The 22,809-nt window shown below is 39.9% G+C and overlaps 1 pseudogene; it reads left to right on the forward strand.

Annotated features, from left to right (window-relative positions):
* Positions 1-379: 379 nt before the first annotated feature.
* Positions 380-20,935, forward strand: LOC135095494 (ketosamine-3-kinase-like; annotated as a pseudogene).
* The last annotated feature ends 1,874 nt before the right edge of the window (positions 20,936-22,809 follow it).

Genomic DNA, 22,809 nt, shown 5'->3' on the forward strand with positions numbered 1-22,809 from the left:
GTGTGTGTGTGTGTGTGTGTGTGTGTGTGTGTGTGTGTGTGTGTATAAATGTGAGAGCGTATAAATGGGCAGGAGGTTTTCTCTTGTACATATTTTGTTGAAAGTGATACTTAGTTCAGCGTTTATGATTTTCTTCATAATGTTTTCTTTTTTCTCGAATGAGTGTCTTATTCTCTTTTGTAAGAATATTGATGATTTTCCCGCAGGATCGCGATTTCAGGTCCTTGACCCTTCTTCAGTGGGAGAGGAGGTTGTTGTCTTCTCGGAGGTTGTGTAGAGAATGACAGGCCAACTGACTGACTGACTGATAGATTGCCACTTCGTGGAGTGGCGCGGGCCTTTTAGCCTAAAGTCGGCCCACAGGTGGCTGGACAGGCCAATGCCGCAAGCTCTTTTTATACAGCTGCCTCGGGTCTCGGCTCGGGCAGCTCGGCTTCTGATTGGCTGGGAGCGGCTGGGTTTAGGCTTTGCTTCATACTCGGGAGCGCTTGTAGGTCTTGGTTCTATATGTTAAGCTTCGGCTGTAAACTCTTGACATGTAGGGCTTCTAAGATAGGAAGGCGTCTGTTATCCTTGCATGTGGTGATGGTCTCCATTTTTCCTTCAAGGTATTTTCTAGTGGGTGCGGTTTTGTGCACTTGGGTCACGTGGGTCTTGGGCGCGCCAGATGTTAGGTGGTAACTGAGTCTTCTACTTAATTGCATTGTCGTCATGCCGATATAGGTTGATTGAAGGGCTGCACAGTTTCCTTGGATGCAAGTGAACTTATACACGATATAAGACTGCTGCATTTTCTCCTTTTGTTGTGGTGGACTGTTTTCAGATTAGTAGTGTTTCTCTACACAACCTCCGAGAAGACAACAACCTCCCCTGCCACTGATAAAGAGTCAAGGACCCGAAATCGTGATTTGGCTAAGATGATATCCTATGGGAAAATCATCAGTATTCTTACAAAAGAGAATAAGAAACTCCTTCGAGAAAAAGAAAACATCATGAAGGAAATCATAAACGCTGAACTAAGTATCACTTTCAACGATATATATATATATATATATATATATATATATATATATATATATATATATATATATATATATATATATATATATATATATATATATATATATATATATATATATATATATATATATATATATATATATACGAGTATATATATATATATATATATACTATACATACACACACACACACACACACACACACACCATCTGATGCAAATATAAGGCAAACATTTTGTAAGGGAGAGTGAAGAGAAACCACATCCAAGTCACTATTCTTGGACACAGCTTTGGCTGTGGGCAAGAGTGACTCTTTTCACCTAACTTATATAAATATAAAAAATGGGCATTTGAAAGTTTATGTTTTTATATTGTTGTGAGCAGTGATGTAAAGTAAAGAGAAGAAGTAAGAATGAATGGAAGAAGAAGTGAGTGAGATAAAGAATGAAGGAAGAGAGAGAGAGAGAGAGAGAGAGAGAGAGAGAGAGAGAGAGAGAGAGAGAGAGAGAGAGAGAGAGAGAGAGAGAGAGAGAGAGAGAGAGAGAGAGAGGTAGGGAGTACAGAAGCCAGACATATGATTAAGGGTGGCTGTTTGTCCCCTGAGATTTCTATGAAAATCCCTGCACCCATAGACTTTCTTTCCCATGTTAATTTACCCTATCTTTAAATGTTCATTTTAATTGAATCTCACACAGTTAATAGCAGAAGAGTTGCCCTTGAAGATAAAGTGACCAGTATCCACCCAGCCCCTATAGGTTAGTTGTGAGAATCGTCAGAAGTGAAATGTTTTTATTCATATAAGGTGAGGTGCAGCGGACGGGATGCTTGTGTATGTGTGCATCATCCCTCCCTTCCTTGTAACACTACCGGCCCCTTCCCCGTAGCAGCAGAGTGGGAGAAAGTTTTGGCGTGCTTTTCCCATAGTCAGTCACTACCCAGCACTTATACAAGATGGACGTACTGAGACAGGCAGTAGTATTTGGCAGAAACTGGGGATGGAATACAGCTAGTGTGGTCAGTTGCTTTACGGGGATAAGTGAATAATTACTGGCTGTACGTCCCGGCCTATTTAAGCTTTTCGTCTCATCAACTCCTCTTCTCTAACTGACTGTCTTCAGCCTCTCTCTCACCGCCGCAATGTTGCATATCTAGCTGTCTTCCACCGCTATTTTCATGCTAACTGCTCTTCTGATCTTGCTAACTGCATGCCTCCCCTCCTTCCGCGGCCTCGCTGCACAAGACTTTCTTCTTTCTCTCACCCCTTTTCTGTCCACCTCTCTGACGCAAGAGTTAACCAGTATTCTCAATCATTCATCCCTTTCTCTGGTAAACTCTGGAACTCCCTGCCTGCTTCTGTATTTCCACCTTCCTATGACTTGAATTCCTTCAAGAGGAAGGTTTCAAGACACTTATTCATCAATTTTTGACCACTGCTTTGACCCATTTATGGGACTGGCATTTCAGTGAGTATATTTTTATTAGATTTTTGTTGCTCTTGGCCAGTGTCCTTCCTACATAAAAAAAAAAAAAGTAGCATAGGAGTCTCCATAGTAGTCTACCAGGACGTGTACTTAATTATAACGCGTTCCAAATCCAGGGAAGTGACTCCTCAGCAGGCCAGGCCAGCAGGCCAAGTTCTTATACAGTGAGAGATGAACTACCCTACTGTGTGTTTGTAGGGCCTTGTCTATAGTCATGTCTCTTGTTAGAGAGCTTGTTTTGTGTCAAATGCTACTGTTGGCTGAGGCTGCTAAGCCACAGAGGTCTTAAGTGATTAGCAGTGTAGTGAAATTTACTCCCTCCTCAATCCCTGATCAGGCCTGCCATCCAGGAGATGGTAAACGACATGACTAGGTTAGTGGCTATAAGACACTGGTGAAGAGGTGGAGGATTCGTTAGATGGTGATTGTCTAGTAATGTTTTATACCTTGACCACATATATTCTGTTGCTCATTACAATTGTTTCTTTCTAGACGTGGCTAGGCTAGAGGCTATAACACGTGGGTGGACAGTGGGAGGATTTGTTATATGGGGTTTTATACCTTGACCATAAATGTTTTCTTGCTTTTTTTTTTTTTTATGTAGGAAGGACACTGGCCAAGGGCAACAAAAATCTAATAAAAAAAAAATGCCCACTGAAATGCCAGTCCCGTAAAAGGGTCAAAGCAGTGGTCAAAAATTGGTGGATAAGTGTCTTGAAACCTCCCTCTTGAAGGAATTCAAGTCATAGGAAGGTGGAAATACAGAAGCAGGCAGGGAGTTCCAGAGTTTACCAGAGAAAGGGATGAATGATTGAGAATACTGGTTAACTCTTGCGTTAGAGAGGTGGACAGAATAGGGGTGAGAAAAAGAAGCAAGTCTTGTGCAGCGAGGCAGCAGGAGGGGAGGCATGCAGTTAGCAAAATCGGAAGAGCAGTTAGCATGAAAAATAGCGATAGAAGACAGCTAGAGATGCAACATTGCGGCGGTGAGAGAGAGGCTGAAGACAGACAGTTAGAGGAGAGTTGATGAGACGAAAAGCTTTTGATCCCACACTGTCTAGAGGAGCAGTACGAGTGTGAAGCATACTCCATATATGGACGGATAAGGCCCCTGTACAGAGTTAGCAGCTGGGGCGGTGAAAAAAAAACTGGCGGAGACGTCTCAAAATGCCTAACTTCATAGAAGCTGTTTTAGCTAAAGATGAGATGTGAAGTTTCCAGTTCAGATTATAAGTAAAGGACAGACCGAGGATGTTCAATGTAGAAGAGGGGGAGAGTTGAGTGTCAGTGAAGAAGAGGGGATAGTTGTCTGGAAGGTTGTGTCGAGTTGATAGATGGAGGAATTGAGTTTTTGAGGCATTGAACAATACCAAGTTTGCTCTGCCCCAATCAGAAATTTTAGAAAGATCAGAAGTCAAGCGTTCTGTTGCTTCCCTGCGTGAAATGTCTACTTCCTGAAGGCTTGGACGTCTATGAAAAGACGTGGAAAAGTGCAGGGTGATATCATCAGTGTAGGAGTGGATAGGACAAGAAGTTTGGTTTAGAAGATCATTAATGAATAATAAGAAGAGAGTGGGTGACAGGACAGAACCCTGAGGAACAATTCTGTGGCTTCCCTGCGTGAAATGTCTACTTCCTGAAGGGTTGGACGTCTATGAAAAGACGTGGAAAAGTGCAGGGTGGTATCATCAGTATAGGAGTGGATAGGGCAAGAAGTTTGGTTTAGAAGATCATTAATCAATAATAAGAAGAGGATGGGTGACAGGACAGAACCCTGAGGAACACCACTGTTAATATATTTAGGAGAACAGTGACCTTCTACCACAGCAGAAATAGAACGGTCAGAAAGGAAACTTGAGATGAAGTTACAGAGAGAAGGATAGAAGCCAGAGGAGGATAGTTTGGAAATCAAAGTTTTGTGCAAGACTCTATCAAAAGCTTTTGATATGTCCAAGGCAACAGCAAAAGTTTCACCGAAATCTCTAAAAGAGGATGACCAAGACTCAGTAAGGAAAGCCAGAAGATCACCAGTAGAGCGGCCTTGACGGAAACCATACTGGCGATCAGATAGAAGGTTGTGAAGTGATAGATGTTTAAGAAACTTCCTGTTGAGGATAGATTCAAAAACTTTATATAGGCAGGAAATTAAAGCAATAGGATGGTAGTTTGAGGGGTTAGAACGGTCACCCTTTTTAGGAACAGGCTGACTGTAGGCAAACTTCCAGCAAGAAGGAAAGGTAGATGTTGACAGACATAGCTGAAAGAGCTTGACTAAGCAAGGTGCAAGCACGGAGGCACAGTTTCGGAGAAAAATGGGAGAGACCCCATCAGGTCCATAAGCCTTCCGAGGGTTTAGGCCAGCGAGGGCATGGAAAACATCATTGCGAAGAATTTTAATAGGTAGCACGAAGTAGTCAGAGGGTGGAGGAGAGGGAGGAACAAGGCCAGAATCTTCCGAGTTAGAGTTTTTAGCAAAGGTTTGAGCGAAGGGTTCAGCTTTAGAAATAGATGTGATAGCAGTGGTGCCATCTGGTTCAAATAAAGGAGGGAAAGGAGAAGAAGCAAAGTTATTGCAGATATTTTTGGCTAAATGCCAGAAGTCACGAGGGGAGTTAGATCTTGAAAGGTTTTGACACTTTCTATTAATGAAGGAGTTTTTGGCTAGTTGGAGAACAGATTTTGCATGGTTCCGGCCAGAAATATAAAGTGTATGAGATTTTTTTTACCTTTTGGTACCTTTTAGTACTTAAGGCCACTTCTCTATCATGTATAGCACGAGAACAAGCTGTGTTAAACCAAGGTTTGGAAGGTTTAGATCGAGAAAAAGAGTGAGGAATGTACGCCTCCATGCCAGACACTATCACCTCTATTATACGCTCAGCACACAAGGACGGGTCTCTGACACGGAAGCAGTAGTCATTCCAAAGAAAATCAGCAAAATACCTCCTCGGGTCCCCTCAAATAGCAGAGGCAAAATGCCAGACGTACCTCCGCTTAGGGGGATCCTGAGGAGGGATTGAAGCACTAGGACAAGATACATATATGAGATTGTGAACGGAGGTTTGGAAGGTTTAGGTTGAGAAAAAGAGTGAGGAATTTACTCCTCCATGCCAGACACTATCATCTCCATTATTCGCTCAGCACACAAAGACGGGTCTCTGACACAGAAGCAGTAATCATTCCAAGGAAAATCAGCAAAATACCTCCTCAACTAGAAGAGGCAAAACGCAAGAGGCACCTCCGCTTAGCGGGATCTTGAGGAGGGACTGGAGCAATAGGACAAGATTCAGGTATGAGACTGTGATCGGAGGAGCCCAACGGAGAAGAAAGGGTGACAGCATAAGCAGAAGGATTAGAGGTCAGGAAAAGGTCAAGAATGTTGGGCGTATCTCCAAGACGGTCAAGAATACGAGTAGGGTGTTTCACCAATTGCTCTAGGTAGTGGAGGATAGCAAAGTTGAAGGCTAGTTCACCAGGGTTGTCAGTGAAGGGAGAGGAAAGCCAAAGGTGGTGGTGAACATTGAAGTCTCCAAGAATGGAGATCTCTGCAAAATCGAAGAGGGTCAGAATGTGCTCCACTTTGGAAGTTAAGTAGTCAAAAAATTTCTTATAGTCAGAGGAGTTAGGTGAGAGGTATACAGCACAGATAAATTTAGTTTGAGAGTCACTCTGTAGTCGTAGCCAGATGGTGGAAAACTCGTAAGATTCAAGAGCACATAAACACAACATCCAGCTTTTGATAGAAGATGAGGATAGAGAAAGTAGGAGGGAACAGAAAAGGGGCGACTATCAGTTGCCTCAGACACTTGAGTTTCAGTGAGGAAAATATGAGGAGATTTAGAAAAGGAGAGGTGGTGTTCTACAGATTGAAAATTAGATCTTAGACCGCGAATGTTCCAGAAGTTAATGAAGAAAAAGTTGAGGGGGGGGGTGTCAAGACAGGTCGTCGACAGTAAGGCAGTCCGACCTGGGGACATTTATGGTCCCCTCCCCAGATGGGGACTCCGAGGCTGGTGTAGGAGTCGCCATGATGATTTTGAAATTTTTGAGTGAAGGGTGTGTGTGTTATTAGGTGCTTGTAGTTTTGTGTGGAGGAAGAGAGTTGTCTTTAGAGGGCAGGCTGTGACTGCCCCCTTGTGTTGTGAGACACAAAGGGAAACGTTCAGTGAGGTCACAGCTGGGTTTAATGATAAGTTCACAGCACCCCCTGAACAGTGCATTAGACCTCACTGGGAGTAATTATCGTTTCGGCAGGTGTCTACTGCCTGCCTGCCTTGTTACATTTGTTTGTTTTTTCTAGACGTGGCTAGGCTAGAAGCTAAAACAAGTCAGTGGACAGTGGAGGGATTTGTTATGTGGGCAGTTATCCAAGAGAGTTTTATACCTCAACCATATGTTTTGTTGCTTGTTGCAATTGTTTCTTTCAAGACATGGTTGGCGATTCTTACCCAGCTGGTAGAGTTTCTTGTAGTTGTTGTATTTCCCTTGTCTGTGAGTGGGTAAGACAGACTGGCAACCTCATTTGTGTAATCTGGTGTTAGGACAGTTGGTAAGAAGGGTGCATGAGTCAAAAGTGGACCTTGTAATCCATATTAAGCCCTGCACTCAGTCACGTAGGAAGTGACTTGGGAGAAGCTAGTCCAGCTTTGTGAAAGGGTTGTAACAATATGATAAGCATATAGCAATTGTTCCCTATTATGGTATAATTTAAATATAGATCATGTTAAAACACTCCATTATGCAGTGCATACTAACTATAAATAGACATTTTTCTAATTTGGAGACTTCATAGTGGCTACTGCTATCAGCTAAGGGTTAACTACACCCGGATATTTATATGATATTTCCATATGTTCATCTCTTGTGTATTGTTATAAGATTTCCAGCTGAAAAATGTAACAAATTCAAGAGAGTTGGAGCTTGAAAAAGAAATCTCTTGGTGTAGGATGTGACAAGTTGTGACCCCAAAAAATTCCTATATAATAACATAAGAAAACAAGGGAAACTGCAATAAGCCACATGGCCCACACATGGCAGTCCCTGCAAGAAATCTATTTACCTATTTTCACCTGTCATCTTCATCCATAAACTTGTCAAATCTTTTAAAACTCAATAATGACTCAGCACTAACAACCTGATTATTGAGTATTTTTTTTATCTACTACTTTACTTGAGAACCATTTCTTTTTATCTCTTTTAAATCAAACTTTGTCAAGCTTGAATCCATAATTTCTTGTATGATTTGGCACATATTAGTGTTGTATGTGTCATTATTTTAGAATAATGAAAATAAAAAAAGTTGCCTATAATTTTACCAGTATGGAGATCGAGAAGCGAGTGAATTGTGGTCCCACCTACAGTTGAAGATACCACAATATTTCTCAGTTGTTGAAGTGTTCCCATCCCTCCTCCATGGTGACCTGTGGAGCGGCAGTGCAGCAGAGATGGCAGATGGCCCAGGTGAGTTGTATTGGATTTTGCATGTCATTCCATCATTCTCTCTCTCTCTCTCTCTCTCTCTCTCTCTCTCTCTCTCTCTCTCTCTCTCTCTCTCTCTCTCTCTCTCTCTCTCTATCTATCTATCTATCTATCTATCTATCTATCTCTCTCTCTCTCTCTCCCCCTCTCTCTCTCTCTCTCTCTCTCTCTCTCTCTCTCTCTCTCTCTCTCTCTCTCTCTCTCTCTCTCTCTATCTATCTATCTATCTATCTATCTCTCTCTCTCTCTCCCCCCCCCCCCCCCCCCCCTCTCTCTCTCTCTCTCTCTCTCTCTCTCTCTCTCTCTCTCTCTCTCTCTCTCTCTCTCTCTCTGTCTCTCCCACCCCAGTCAGTGGCAGTTTGTATATAGGCACTGCAGAACTGCAGCATCCCTATATTTACTCAATAGCATAAAATGTAATGATTCTTTTTGCCTTTCATTTTTTTCTTGAAATCTTTATACACTATATTCAGTACTGGTATCAATAACCATAATGCTTAATGTCAGTAGCCATCATCTCATTCATGAAAAAAAAAAAATACAAAAATCCTTACCTGGAATTATGGACTCCATAGTTTCAGTGATGTAGTCTTTGGCTGTTGCACACAGGTCCAAGGGAGAGAGAGAGCACTGTCGCTCATGCAGTTCTCATCTTATCTGTGTGGGAAGTAATGTTTCACGGTTGAAGTAGAAAGGTTGGCTGACATGCAGGCTGGGGTGTGAAATGTTGGGGAGAACAGCATCAAGTGCATGCTGAGGGATACATCATTCCGACTTAACTATGCATCTTTTTTTTTTTTTTTTGGTGTTAAAACAGTAAAAAAAAAAAAAAACAGTGAACACTGGCATTTGTTATTCTCAGTTTCTGAAGGAGAAGAAGCTGAAACATATGCATCAATTTATGTTGTTGAAATGAACACTTTAATGCAGACCATGGGGTAGTTTGTTTAGTTCACTTTATAGATACTGAGAGAGAGAGAGAGAGAGAGAGAGAGAGAGAGAGAGAGAGAGAGAGAGAGAGAGAGAGAGAGAGAGAGAGAGAGAGAGAGAGAGAGAGAGAGAGAGAGAGAGAGAGAGAGAGAGAGAGAGAGAGAGAGAGAGGAGAGAGAGAGAGAGAGGAAGTGTGTAGTGTAGATCCAACTGATGGTATGCACTCTAGATCTACATCTGTTGGGCTGATCTATTTTTTTTTATCTCAACTTTGTGTTTATGTTATGGATCAGCATGTATATTGCTTAAAAACTCTGTACAATATCAAGAGTATTTGAATGTGATGAATTGTAGATGTCATATAGATATATGTATAAAGTATATAAATACATTTTTTTGTTTGGTATTTTATCATTATATATAAATTTTATTTAAGTATGCATATTTTCTATTATACAATAGTAAAACAATGCCTAATTTTTTTTCTAGAGCTGCACCCCTACTAATTCAAGCCACAAGCTATCCCTGCTCCTCATCATATGAAGTATGTGTCCTAAAACTTTACCTTGAAGGATGCCACAACTAACACCAGTACCATCTGATGAGTTTTCATTTATAATCATTTGATGCTTGTTTGCATTGACAGCCAGTTTTCTGTCCAGTTCCAATTGTTATACCATGAGATATTCACTTTGCTGATGAAATGTTTATGTAGAATTTTATCAGATGATTTTTAGGGTGAGTACACATTATATCACTTGCTCCAGAGTTATTGTACTCTGTCTACATTATGAGTGATCACATATTGGAATGAAAGTGAGTTGTGGCTGGGATTGGAAGGAGTGGCATGGTGTGTTATGGATGAGAAAAGTAAGGGCAGAGGAAAAGAAAGGTTTGCTTTACTAATGTTCCCAACAATATGGAAGGGTACAGAGGTACATGTGTGGTTTGGATCAGAGATAATATAGGTGGTGGGGAAGACAGAAATAGTTAAGCATGTATAGGTCTGTGTATACACATATGTATAGTGGCACACAAAATGCTGAAGGGTTACTTTGTCCAAACAAGGTTCTTTGAAAATGAAGAAAATTTGCAGATAGCATCATCTTTCCTTAGCAACACCAGAAGCTTATACCAGCAACAACTAATAAGAAAGAATAAGAATGCCAAAACTCTTATTTCTGGACCACAGACAGAGAAAGGTGCACTACGGTGGCTGAAACAGTCACCTGCTGTACCGTCAACAAGGATTGCCACTGTCAAGGATCAGAGTAAACGAAAAGGTTGATGAAGCAAAAATCCTGGAAGCCATTAATATATTTATAAAGACAAAGATAACCAACTCAAGTCTTGTCACTTAACACTTGCAACACAAACACAGGGATAGATGCTCCAACATGGTGAGGCCCCTGGATGACAGACAAGCTCCAACAAGCCCACCCCAGAAACAATTACTCCTCCAAGACATTCCACTCATTGCAGAGGAAGAGGGAACTTGGCCAAGACAATACACTTACATAAACTAAGACCAATCTAGAGGCATAGTGGTTGGAGTTGGCAGATACCCAGGGCCAACCCATGACTCCAAAGGTGTCCAAAAAGAGGGAGCTGCCAGGAGCACAAGAGGCAGGAAGTGCTCAGGAGAGAGCTCAGTTGCTGTCTGCCTTCACCAGCATAAACTAACCACCAGATCACTTGACGCTCCCTAGAGTAAGTTGGTGAAGCCAACTGAGTCAGTTGAAACTTACCTTCAATCCTGAGCCTAAGCCAGATGAAGCAGAGTGAAAGCAGTGAAGCCTGCTTCATGCCAGGCATCTGAGCAGACTAGTGAAGCAAGGAGAATGAGTAGTGAAGCTGCTGGACTGAAGAAAAGTTATTTATCCCTGTAAGAGTTGTGGTAGTTGCCTCCTTACAGTGTGCCATGGAATCACTTGTAGGAGGCATGAAAGGGATAAGTGTGTTCATGGATATAAGGAGACATTTAAGAGATATCCTGGCAACGCTGATATTTACATTAAAAAAAAAAATGGATATTGAATATGGCACAGCAGTCAAGAGTGCATGTTGTGAAAATCAGTTGTCTCATAGGATACATTAAGAGTTAAGATGGGATAAGGAAAGCAATGCAAGCATATACGAGAAATGGTATGAGCACCTTTAGTTTGAATGTTTCGTTTCTAATGGTCTGTTGACATAAACTGTCAGTGTTTAAAGTGATTTTTTTTTTTATTTTTATGTAGGAAGGGCACTGGCTAAGGACAACAAAAATCCAATTAAAAAAAAATGTCCCCTTTAATGACAGCTAGAGGTGCAACATTGCAGTGGTGAGAGAGAGGTTGAAGACAGTCAGTTAGAAGAGAGGAGTTGATGAGACGAAAAACTTTTGATTCCATCCTGTCTAGAAGAGCAGTATGAGTGGAACCCCCCCAGACATGTGAAGCATACTCTATACATGGACGGATAAGGCCCTTTTACAGAGTTAGCAGCTGGGGGGTGAGAAAAACTAGCGGAGACGTCTCATTTATCCACATACATTGTTTTTCCAGTTATCTTTGACCCAGCACCATTTTATGGCCACCATGAGTACGACTTAGCCATTGCTGCCATGTTTGGAGGATTCTCACAACAGTTCTGGGATGAATACCATGCCCTGATTCCAAAGACAGCTGGCTGGAACAATTGACACAAGCTGTACAAATTGTTCCATAATCTGAATCACTGGTCAGTAACTTATAAGAAATACTGGTCATTCTTACAAAGTATTTGTTTTTTTAGTAATGGCTTGTGTTGTTAGCAATGTAATTGTTTGTCACAGTTTTTTTTTTTTCATGTAGACAAGAAAAAATTTTACTGATTATCATGTGAAACTTAATAGTAATTACTTTTTAGTGTTAGTAATCATAGGTGTATAAGCCAGGGAGGGCAGGGGCTACAGTCCTCCACAGATCAAGGCATACAAAAAAATGGGAAGGCAGAAAAGGCAACAAACCAAAACACACACACACACACACACACACACACACACACACACACACACACACACACACACACACACACACACACACACACACACACACACGCACACACACACACACACTACTACTTAAAGAACAATAAACCAGATGTGGTATGTTTAATAGAAACCAAACTAAAAGAGGAAATATAGTTGGAATTTGCAAAGGAAGGATATAACACATGGAGAAGAGACAGGAGAAGAAAGGGAGGAGGAAGAGTGATTATATTGGTAAAAGAGGATATTGTTGTTGAGGAAATGGAATATGGTGATGGAATGGCAGAAACTTTGAGTGTTGTAAGTAAGGTCAAATGAACTGAAAAAAAGGAAAATCATTGTGACATACATACCACCAAAAACTAATGCATAGGACACCAATAAATTTAAAAGTATGCAACTAGTAAGAAAAAAAAAAAAAAAAACAGTATAGAGGAAATGATAAAGAAAAGTAACAAAGTGCACTTAGTAAGTGACTTCATCACTAAAGGAATTAACTGGGAGGAGATGGAAGTGAAGGAAAATGTCGGGACATGGGGTGAAAAACTTATGCAAACAATGATAGTGAATACAGTGAAACACTGGGTGAATGAGCATATAAGATGCAGAGATGAAGAACCATCACAGTTGGAGTTTGTGTTTACAGAAACCCCAGAAATTAGACCAAGCATACATTGTCTGAGCCTACTGGAAAGAAATGATTATGTAATAATAGAAATAGTACCACAGGAGGAAAAAGTGTTGCACAGGAATGAACAATATAGAAATGGGAGACAGAAGGCAAACTTTGCAGAACTTAAAATGAAAAAAAAAAATATGGAAAAATAAAATGGAAAGAGCTATTTGAAAGTAAAGTAGTGCAAGTATAGAGAGGGGGTGCAACAGTTTGTGCCAAGTTATAAAGTGAAAATTAAAAACATGAATGATATAATGCCAGGAGTCTAGAAGCAAGAAAAAAAAAGGACAGGACATGGAAGGAAATGATGAGACAACATAACAGAAATGCTAGAGAAGAATACAAAAAGGCAAGGAATGAATATAGCATAAGAAAAAGAGAAAAAACTTTCAAAGTGACATAGTAAGAAAATGCAAGGAAGAACCCAAACTCTTCCACAGATACATAAACGGGAAAAATGAAGCATAAGGATGACATAAACAAGTTAAAAAGGGAAGGAAGAATTTATAAAACTACTGAGGAAATGAGTGAACTAATGAATGAGAGTTTTCAATCTATATTTACAAAGGAAACCGAATTTGTGGCACCGAAAGCTCTATCACAAAATGAGGGAATACAAGAGATATAAGTAAAGAGACAAGAAATCAAGAAACTGCTAGAAGAGCTGCATGTTAAAAAAGCTATGGGACCAGATAAAAAAAATGGATGGATATTAAAAGAATGCAGAGAACAAATGCAGGAGGTAAAAATTTCACGCAGGGAAGCCACAGAACGCCTGACTTCTGATCTTTCTAAATTTTCTGATTGGTGCAGAGCAAACTTGGTATTGTTCAATGCCTCAAAACTCAATTCCTCCATCTATCAACTCAACACAACCTTCCAGGCAACTATTCCCTCTTCTTCAATGACACTCAACTGTCCCCTTCTTCTACACTGAACATCCTTGGTCTGTCATTTACTTATAATCTGAACTGGAAACTTCACATCTCATCTCTAGCTAAAACAGCTTCTATGAAGTTAGGTGTTCTGAGACGTCTCCGCCAGTTTTTCTCACCCTTCCAGCTGCTAACTCTGTACAAGGGCCTTATCCGTCCATGTATGGAGTATGCTTCGCATGTCTGGGGTGTTCCACTCATAATGCTCTTCTAGACAGAGTGGAATCAAAAGCTTTTCGTCTCCTCATCTCCTCTCCTCTAACTGACTGTCTTCAGCCTCTCTCTCACCGCCGCAATGTTGCATCTCTAGCTGTCTTCTGCCTCTATTTTCATGCTAACTGCTCTTCTGATCTTGCTAACTGTATGCCTCCCCTCCTTCCGCGGCCTCACTGCACAAGACTTTCTTCTTTCTCTCACCCCTATTCTGTCCACCTCTCTAACGCAAGAGTTAACCAGTATTCTCAATCATTCATCCCTTTCTCTGGTAAACTCTGGAACTCCCTGCCTGCTTCTGTATTTCCACCTTCCTATGACTTGAATTCCTTCAAGAGGGAGGTTTAAGACACTTATTCATAAATTTTTGACCACTGCTTTGACCCTTTTATGAGACTGGCATTTCAGTGGGCATTTTTTTTAATTGCATTTTTGTTGCCCTTGGCCAGTGTCCTTTCTACATAATAAAAAAAAAAAAAAAATGGAAGAACCCATATGGGATATAATTAATAGCTTGTTGAGAGAAGAAAAAGGTACCAAGGGAATGGAAAAGAGCTAACATAGTGCCAGTGTACAAAGGGATAAAATGGAACCATTAAATTATAGACCAGTGTCACTAACAAGTATTGTAAGCAAGCTTTGTGAAATAGTAATGAAAGAGATGGGTGGAATATCTAGATGAAAAGATAATTACAGAAAAGCAATTTAGATTCAGGAAAGAGAGATCCTGTGTCAAGAATCTATTAAGCTTCTATATGAAGGTAATAGATGGGAGTGTAAGAGAGGGACAGATGGTTGATGTGGTATACCTGGATCTCTAAAAAGCATTTGATAAAATTCTTCGGAAAAGCCTTGTCTGAAAGCTAGAGAATGGAGGATGACTAAAAGGAACAACACTGAGATGGATGGATGATTATTAAAGGGAGGGAAATAACAACAGTAATCAGAGACACTAATTCAAGTTGGTACAAAGTGACAATGATCTGTGATGGCATCTATTATGTTTCATATATATTATATATGTATATTATATTATATATGTATATTATATTATATTATATATATATATATATATATATATATATATATATATATATATATATATATATATATATATATATATATATATATATATATATATATATATATATATATATATATATATATATATATATATATATATATATATATATATATATATATATATATATATATATATATATATATATATATATATATATATATATATATATATATATATATATATATATATATATATATATATATATATATATATATATATATATATATATATATATATATATATATATATATATATATATATATATATATATATATATATATATATATATATATATATATATATATATATATATATATATATATATATATATATATATATATATATATATATATATATATATATATATATATATATATATATATATATATATATATATATATATATATATATATATATATATATATATATATATATATATATATATATATATATATATATATATATATATATATATATATATATATATATATATATATATATGATATGACAGAGGATCTAAATAGTTATTTAAACCTGTTTGTTGATGATACAAAAATAATGAAAGTAATAAAAAATAAAAGGGACCACAAGGAGTTACAAAAGGATATTGACAAGATATATGCATGGAGCCAAAGATGGAAACTAGAATTTAATGCCAGAAAATGTCATGTGTTGGAAATATGAAAAAAAAGTAAAAAAAAGGCCTTCATGGGAGAAGAAATAATAATGAAAAGTAATGAAGAAAAAGATTTTGGAGTAATGATTCAGGACACATTATCACCTGAAAGACACATAAATGGGATATTTGGCTCTACATACATTATGACAAGCATTAATGGGGCGTTTAACTATTTAGATAAAGAAATGATGAATAAAATTTTAACAAGCATGATACATCCTTAATTGGAATACGCAGCAGTAGTTTGGGCTTCAGATAGAAAAGAAAAGATAAATGGAAACTGGAAAAAAATACAAAGGATAGCAATTAAGATGGTAAGAGAAATGAAAGACTTAAGCTATGAAGAAAGACTTGGAAATGGGATTACCAACACTACAAGAGAGAAGATAAGGAGATTTTAGTTTTTTTTTTTAATGTAGGAAGGATACTGGCCAAGGGCAACAAAAATCTAATAAAAAAAATACCCACTAAAATGCCAGTCCCATGAAAGGGTCGAAGCAGTGGTCAAAAATTGGTGGATAAGTGTCTTGAAACCTCCCTCTTGAAGGAATTCAAGTCATAGGAAGGTGGAAATACAGAAGCAGGCAGGGAGTTCCAGAGTTTACCAGAGAAAGGGATGAATGATTGAGAATACTGGTTAACTCTTGCGTTAGAGAGGTGGACAGAATAGGAGTGAGAGAAAGAAGAAAGTCTTGTGCAGCGAGGACGCGGAAGGAGGGGAGGCATGCAGTTAGCAAGATCAGAAGAGCAGTTGGCATGAAAATAGCGGTAGAAGACAGCTAGATATCCAACATTGCGGCGGTGAGAGAGGGGCTGAAGACAGTCAGTTAGAGGAGAGGAGTTGATGAGACGAAAAGCTTTTGATTCCATCCTGTCTTGAAGAGCAGTATGAGTGGAACCCCCCCAGACATGTGAAGCATACTCCATACATGGACGGATAAGGCCCTTGTACAGAGTTAGCAGCTGGGGGCGGGTGAGAAAAACTGGCGGAGACGTCTTAGAACACCTAACTTCATAGAAGCTGTTTTAGCTAGAGATGAGATGTGAAGTTTCCAGTTCAGATTATAAGTAAAGGACGGATCGAGGATGTTCAGTGTAGAAGAGGGGGACAGTTGAGTGTCATTGAAGAAGAGGAGATAGTTGTCTGGAAGGTTGTTTCGAGTTGATAGATGAAGGAATTGAGTTTTTGAGGCATTAAACAATACCAAGTTTGCTCTGCCCCAATCAGAAATTTTAGAAAGATCAGAAGTCTGGCGTTCTGTGGCTTCCCTGCGTGATATGTTTACCTCCTGAAGGGTTGGACGCCTATGAAAAGACATGGAAAAGTGCAGGGTGGTATCATCAGCGTAGGAGTGGATAGGACAAAAAGTTTGGTTTAGAAGATCATTAATGAATAATAAAAAGAGTGTGGGTGACAGGACAGAACCCTGAGGAACACCACTGTTAATAGATTTAGGAGAAGAACAGTGACCGTCTACCACAGCAGCAATAGAACGGACAGAAAGGAAACTTGAGATGAAGTTACAGAGAGAAGGATAGAAACCGTAGGAGGGTAGTTTGGAAATCAAAGCTTTGTGCCAGACTCTATCAAAGGCTTTTGAGATGTCCAAGGCAACAGCAAAAGTTTCACCAAAGTCTCTAAAAGAGGATGACCAAGACTCAGTAAGGAAAGCCAGAAGATCACCAGTAGAGCGGCCTTGACGGAACCCATACTGGCGATCAGATAGAAGGTTGTGAAATGATAGATGTTTCAGAATCTTCCTGTTGAGGATAGATTCAAAAACTTTAGATAAGCAGGAAATTAAAGCAATAGGACGGTAGTTTGAGGGATTAGAGCGGTCACCCTTTTTTGGGAACAGGTTGAATGTAGGCAAACCTCCAGCAAGAAGGAAAGGTAGATGTTGACAGACAGAGCAGAAAGAGTTTGACTAGGTAAGGTGCAAGCACAGAGGCACAGTTTCGGAGAACAATAGGAGGAACCCCATCAGGTCCATAAGCCTTCCGAGGGTTTAGGCCAGCGTGGGCATGGAAAACATCATTGCGAAGAATTTTAATACGTGGCATGAAGTAGTCAGAGGGTGGAGGAGAGGGAGGAACAAGCCCAGAATCATCCAAGGTAGAGTTTTTAGCAAAGGTTTGAGCAAAGAGTTCAGCTTTAAAAATAGATGTGATAGCAGTGGTGCCATCTGGTTGAAGTAGAGGAGGGAAAGAAGAAGAAGCAAAGTTATTGGAGATATTTTTGGCTAGATGCCAGAAATCACGAGTGGAGTTAGATCTTGAAAGGTTTTGACATTTTCTGTTGATGGAGTTTTTGGCTAGTTGGAGAACAGACTTGGTATGGTTCCGGGCAGAAATATAAAGTGCATGAGATTCTGGTGATGGCAGGCTTAAGTACCTTTTGTGGGCCACCTCTCTATCATGTATAGCACGAGAATAAGCTCTGTTAAACCAAGGTTTAGAAGGTTTAGGACGAGAAAAAGAGTGAGGAATGTACGCCTCCATGCCAGATTCTATCACCTCTGTTATGCGCTTAGCACACAAAGACGGGTCTCTGACACGGAAGCAGTAGTCATTCCAAGGAAAATCAGCAAAATACCTCCTCAGGTCCCCCCAGCTAGCATTGGCAAAACGCCAGAGGCACCTTCGCTTAGGGGGATCCTGAGGAGGGATTGGAGTGATAGGACAAGATAAAGATATGAGATTGTGATCGGAGGAGCCCAACGGAGAAGAAAGGGTGACAGCATAAGCAGAAGGATTAGAGGTCAGGAAAAGGTCAAGAATGTTGGGCGTATCTCCAAGACGGTCAGGAATACGAGTAGGGTGTTGCACCAATTGCTCTAGGTCATGGAGGATAGCAAAGTTGTAGGCTAGTTCACCAGGATGGTCAGTGAAGGGAGAGGAAAGCCAAAGCTGGTGGTGAACATTGAAGTCTCCAAGAATGGAGATCTCTGCAAAAGGGAAGAGGGTCAGAATGTGCTCCACTTTGGAAGTTAAGTAGTCAAAGAATTTCTTATAGTCAGAGGAGTTAGGAGAGAGGTATACAGCACAGATAAATTTAGTATGAGAATGCCTCTGTAGTCGTAGCCAGATGGTGGAAAACTTGGAAGATTCAAGAGCGTGGGCACGAGAGCAAGTTAAGTCATTGCGCACATAAACGCAGCATCCAGCTTTTGATCGAAAATGAGGATAGAGAAAGTAGGAGGGAACAGAAAAGAGGCTACTGTCAGTTGCCTCAGACACCTGAGTTTCAGTGAGGAAAAGAAGATGAGGTTTAGAAGAGGATAGGTGGTGTTCTACAGATTGAAAATTAGATCTTAGACCGCGAATGTTGTAGAAGTTAATGAAGAAAAAGTTGAGGGGGGTGTCAAGACACTTAGGGTCGTCGACGGAAAGGCAGTCCGACCTGGGGACATTTATGGTCCCCTCCCCAGATGGGGACTCCGAGAAGGTGTAGGAGTCGCCATGATTTTAAAATTTTTGAGTGAAGGGTGTGTGTGTTATTAGGTGCTTGTAGTTTTGTGTGGAGGAAGAGAGTTGTCTTTAGAGGGCAGACTGTGACTGCCCCCTTGTGTTGTGAGACACAAAGGGAAACGTTCAGTGAGGCCACAGCTGTGTTTAATGATAATTTCACAGAACCCCCTGAACAGTGCTTTAGACCTCACTGGGAGTAATTATCGTTTCGGCAGGTGTCTACTGCCTCCTCCTCCGAGATATAATAACAATGTACAAATTAGTAAATGATATGGAAAGAATAGACAGTACCACAGATGGAGGAGAGACAGAGAGAGAGAGGCAGATGAAGGGGCATGGGAAGAAAATAAAACAAGAGTGGATGTTTAAGCAACATCATGTAATGCAGCTTCCCACACACACACACACACACACACACACACACACACACACACACACACACACACACACACACACACACACACACACACACACACACACACACACACACACACATTTTGCTGTAGATAAATGTTATGTGATAAGGTTTGGAAGAAATTGAAAGAGACCTGAATTATAAATTGGATATCAGTACAATCCAAGCATCTGAAAAGGAAAAAGTCCTAGGTGTAATAATAAAAAGTAGGCCATCACCTGAATACCATGTAAATGACAAAGTAAGGAACATGAAGCACTTGGCAAATATGAGGATGGCATTTAAATACACAGATGAGGAAAGAGAAAATAATCACAACGTTTGTAAGACCAACACTTGGATATACAGCAGTAGTTTTGAATCCACATCTGAAAAAAAAGAAATGTTGAAAAGCTAGAGGAAGTGCAAAGAGCAGCTACAGAAATGGTATCAGACTTGAAAGACCTTACCAATGAAGAAATTTTTGACAAACTGAGGCTCCTAACAGTAAAGGAGAGACAAAAACAAGGTGACATGATCATGATGTATAAATGTGTAGGAGGAAAAGAAAATGTTGTTACCATAGGTTTTGTGATACAACACTGAACACAGTAAGACATTGCACAAAAAAAAAAAAAATGTATGGAAATATAATTTTCCTGACAGTAGTCAGTAATATTGTTTCTGTTGCCCTGCTAAATCCTGAGGACTAAAGAGGATTTCATGCTTATAAATTGCTGCAAAACAAGATTGAGTTCCTGAGGTAGGCTGTCACCAAAGTTTTAGATATCTACTGCCTAACCTGTTCTCCTGATGGTGGTGGTGGTGGCAACTGTTTCATCATGTGGGAGCAAGTCTCCCGCCATCACTGATTGCCTGATGGGCCCCCCAGCTGCTGATTGGTCACGGAAGTCACGTGGTCAAGAGCTGGATCTTGATTGGAAGCGGCATGAGGGGCAGCGAGGGGACGCGGCAGGCAGGAAACAAAGACCGGCGGCGGCGTGGAGTGATGCACCCGCATCGGCAGGGAGTGGTCCTGCACTCCGATTTGAGTCGCCCAAAAGTTTTGTAAGCGGTTCGTGCTCCTTCAAGAACTCTTTCGAGGGTCAGTAAGTGATCCGGGAGGGGAGCGCGAACTCGTAATAGGTTTCTGTACACCGGTAACGGACAATACACGGAAATTGAAAGACATTGTTTATTTAACCGGCCTGGCTGGGAACAAAGGGTGGCAGGCGGGCGAGGGCGAGAACACCGGGAGCGAGGCCAGCTGGCTAGGTGATTCATGCAGAGAAAGAGGTGAGTTACAGGTCACTTTGCCATTGGAGATAGGGCCGTCACCACCGTCCACACACGACGAACCGGGCTGGCCAGGGTACAGAGGGCCAGGGAGCAACGAGACCGAGGACAAAAGGTGGGTTTTCGTTACATTATGTTTAGTATGTTTATTTGCTGGTTAAGTTTTTGCCCCTCCTAAAATATTGATGTATGTTAACAATTGCAGGAATCATTTTGGCAGTGGGTATCGCAGCGGAAGCCTGAGACTGATGCGAGATTTGTGCTCTTAGATTGTCCTGCTTAAAACCTTAATTGAATGTTTTAGGGAGGTATAGTGTATTGTAAGAACTGTGACATTTTAGTTCATTTCTAGTAAAGTCTGTTGTTTAAGATACAGGTTATTTAAATAAAAGGTACTATAAGAAACAAATCTTAGACTTAGAAGTGTGGATACTTTACTGGATATTGCTTACTGCGTAAGATGTAGCAGTATGAAGACACTAAATTGCCTACCACAAATTAGAAGGGCACTGCTAAAATAAAGTAGGATTCACCATGCTGGAATGCAGTGGCATAGCTACAATGAAAGTCACGTGGTAGAGTGGTTCAATTGACATGGGCAATGGTAGCAGTGTATGAAAGAGGTTGAGTGTTTGGTTCACTGAAGTAGCTCTACTTATAACCATGATGTCATCTTGGCACTGTGACTTCATAGTCATTTGAAAAGACATGACAATTATATCCTTCATTAGTTTGATGAAATACCCTTTAAGATGCATATTTGAAAATTTGCCCCTTTACCTCTCAGATGAAATTCTGACCTTATTGCCTACCACCATGAGTTTATATATATATATATATATATATATATATATATATATATATATATATATATATATATATATATATATATATATATATATATATATATATATATATATATATATATATATATATATATATTTTTTTTTTTTTTTTTTTTTTTTTTTTTTTTTTCATGTAGGAAGGACACTGGCCAAGGGCAACAAAAATCTAATAAAAAAAATGCCCACTTAAATGCCAGTCCCATAAAAGGGTCAAAGCAGTGGTCAAAAATTGATGAATAAGTGTCTTGAAACCTCCCTTTTGAAGGAATTCAAATCATAGGAAGGTGGAAATACAGAAGCAGGCAGGGAGTTCCAGAGTTTACCAAAAAAGGGATGAATGATTGAGAATACTGGTTAACTCTTGCGTTAGAGAGGTGGACAGAATAGGGTTTAGAGAAAGAAGAAAGTCTTGTGCTGCGAGGCCGTGGAAGGAGGGGAGGCATGCAGTTAGCAAGATCAGAAGAGCAGTTAGCATGAAAATAGCGGTAGAAGACAGCTAGATATGCAACATTGCGGCGGTGAGAGAGAGGCTGAAGACAGTCAGTTATAGGAGAGGAGTTGATGAGAGGAAAAGCTTTTGATTCCATCCTGTCTAGAAGAGCAATATGAGTGGAACCCCCCAGAAGCATACTCCATACATGGAAGGATAAGGGCCTTGTACAGAGCTAGCAGCTGGGGGCGGGTGAGAAAAACTGGCGGAGACGTCTCAGAACGCCTAACTTCATAGAAGCTGTTTTAGCTAGAGATGAGATGTGAAGCTTCCAGTTCAGATTATAAGTAAAGGACAGACCGAGGATGTTCAGTGTACAAGAGGGGGACAGTTGAGTGTCATTGAAGAAGAGGGGATAGTTGTCTGGAAGGTTGTGTCGAGTTGATAGATGGAGGAATTGAGTTTTTGAGGCATTGAACAATACCAAGTTTGCTCTGCCCCAATCAGAAATTTTAGAAAGATCAGAAGTCAAGCGTTCTGTGGCTTCCCTGCGTGATATGTTTACCTCTTGAATGGTTGGAAAATGCCGTCAGTCATGTGGCAAAACGCTGCAAGAATAAAACCTCACTTCGCCAAAGTTGGTCTCAACACCTGTGTTATATATATATATATATATATATATATATATATATATATATATATATATATATATATATATATATATATATATATATATATATATATATATATATATATATACCGGGTGGTCCAAAAAAATGTATCCATTTTATTATCGCTATCATTTCTATAAAAATTAACCCAGGCTTCTGTTTTTCAGGTGAAATAGAACAGGCAACAAGATATTCCG

The sequence above is a fragment of the Scylla paramamosain genome, chromosome 49, assembly GCF_035594125.1.
Source record: "Scylla paramamosain isolate STU-SP2022 chromosome 49, ASM3559412v1, whole genome shotgun sequence".
Taxonomy (NCBI): domain Eukaryota; kingdom Metazoa; phylum Arthropoda; class Malacostraca; order Decapoda; family Portunidae; genus Scylla; species Scylla paramamosain.